The sequence below is a fragment of the Lathyrus oleraceus genome, chromosome 5 (assembly GCF_024323335.1).
Source record: "Lathyrus oleraceus cultivar Zhongwan6 chromosome 5, CAAS_Psat_ZW6_1.0, whole genome shotgun sequence".
NCBI classification, from domain to species: Eukaryota; Viridiplantae; Streptophyta; class Magnoliopsida; order Fabales; family Fabaceae; genus Lathyrus; species Lathyrus oleraceus.
Window position 1 is genome coordinate 282594318 of NC_066583.1, and position 2092 is coordinate 282596409.

At 39.9% G+C, this 2092-nt stretch overlaps 1 pseudogene; it reads left to right on the forward strand.

Moving 5' to 3' along the window:
• The first annotated feature begins 762 nt into the window (after nucleotides 1-762).
• LOC127089261 (uncharacterized) lies at nucleotides 763-862 on the forward strand (annotated as a pseudogene).
• The last annotated feature ends 1230 nt before the right edge of the window (nucleotides 863-2092 follow it).

Below are 2092 nucleotides of genomic sequence, written 5' to 3' on the forward strand. Positions count from 1 at the left end.
GTAGGTGCTTGTTGTTGAGCTACTTGTGATATTTGTGTTTCCAGCATTTTGTTATGGGTAGCCAGGGCATCTACTTTGCTTGATAGTTGTTTAAGTTGTTCGCCAGTGTGTACATTCTGGTTTAAGAAATCCTTATTGGTTTGTTGTTGGGAAGCTATAAAGTTTTCCATCATGATTTCCAAGTTGGATTTCCTAGGGGCGTTATTGTTAGGCATGGATGGGTTCGGTTTCTGATATCCCGGAGGTATAGCTGGGGCTTGATTTTGAGACTGTCCAGGTGCGTACAAAGCATTATTACTCTTATATGAAAAGTTTGGATGGTTCTTCCAATTTGAGTTATAGGTATTCGAGTAGGGGCTTCCTTGAGCATAGTTTACTTGCTCTGCTTGGATTCCTGTCAAGAGTTGACAATCCGTAGGAGTGTGACCTTGGATTCCACAGACCTCGCAATTCTGAGTTATAGCAACCACGGCGGTTGGAGGTGATACATTTAAACTTTCAATTTTCTGGACCAGAGCATCCACTTTTGCATTAACGTGATCAAGGTTACTTATCTCGTACATGCCAGTTTTCGTTTGAGGTTTTTCCACCATTGTTCGTTCGGTTCCCCACTGATAGTGGTTTTGGGCCATGCTTTCGATAAGCTGGTAAGCATCAGCATAAGGTTTGTTCATTAGTGCACCACCTGCAGCGGTGTCTATTGTTAACCTTGTGTTGTACAAGAGACCATTATAAAATGTGTGAATTACTAACCAGTCTTCCAAACCATGGTGTGGGCAAAGTCTCATCATGTCTTTGTATCTTTCCCATGCTTCGAAAAGAGACTCGTTGTCTTTCTGTTTAAATCCGTTTATCTGGGCTCTTAACATAGCTGTTTTGCTTGGCGGAAAGTATCGGGCAAGAAAAACTTTCTTCAAATCGTTCCATGTGGTGACAGAGTTTGAAGGGAGAGACTGAAGCCATCTTCTAGCGCTATCTCTTAATGAGAAAGGAAAAAGACGAAGTCGAATTGCCTCCGAAGTGACACCATTAGCTTTAACAGTATCAGCGTATTGGACAAATACGGATAAATGAAGGTTTGGATCCTCGGTAGGATTTCTAGAGAATTGGTTCTGTTGCACAGCCTGCAACAGCGAAGGTTTAAGTTCGAAGTTGTTTGCTTCGATTGCGGGTGGAGCAATACTTGAATGTGGCTCATCTTGCGATGGAGCAGCGTAATCTCTAAGAGCACGAGCTGGTTCTGCCATCTCGGTTATCGAAGGAAAAAGGTTTTTGAAATCAGGAAGTTCTATAGGAGGGAGATTGTTTGCAGCACGATATTCCCGAATTCGTCGTAGGACTCGGAGATATAGTTCGATATCGTTGATTCGTAAATAGAGCGGTTCGCCTTGTGAGCGAGTGTGTGGCATACAAATCAACGAAAGAAAGAATAGAAGAAAAAGAAACCTTAGTCTCTACAGCGTAACGGAAGAGTTACGATATCGATTAAATAAAAGTCCCCGGCAACGGCGCCAAAAACTTGATCGCTCGACTTTATGAGTCGAATTGGGGTACAAACTGCAAGTGCACAGTTCTATCGCGTAGTTTTAAAAGATATCGATCCCACGGGGACTTATGAATCGATATACCGTTATCTAAGGTTACTTCGTAAAGCTAAGGTGAATAATGTTTGATTGTTTGGGGGAAAGCTAAAAACTAAACTAAGATCTAGATTAAATATTAATAAAGCGGATATCGGTATGTAGTTCGTCGTAATTAGGGAATCAATCCTTTGTTGGTCTCTTGGTTTTAAAATAAATCTTTTCAGTTGACTTTATTGATTAAAAGTTTTATCTCAAACTCTCGCTCTGTTGAATAAACCATGATTTTATGTTAATGTAGCTGTCACTTATAATTAAGTCAAAAAACCATTTTTTGAAAGCAATACAGTCCATAGAAACTCTTTTCAAGAAAACACTGACCGTTTAAACACCCTTATCTCAAACTCTCGCTCTGTTGACTTAGGTTATATAATTAAATTCGAATGCTTAACTCTCGTCCTCACATTCAATCTTTAAAAATACTTTTTGGAAAAGATCGGAATTTAATTAAC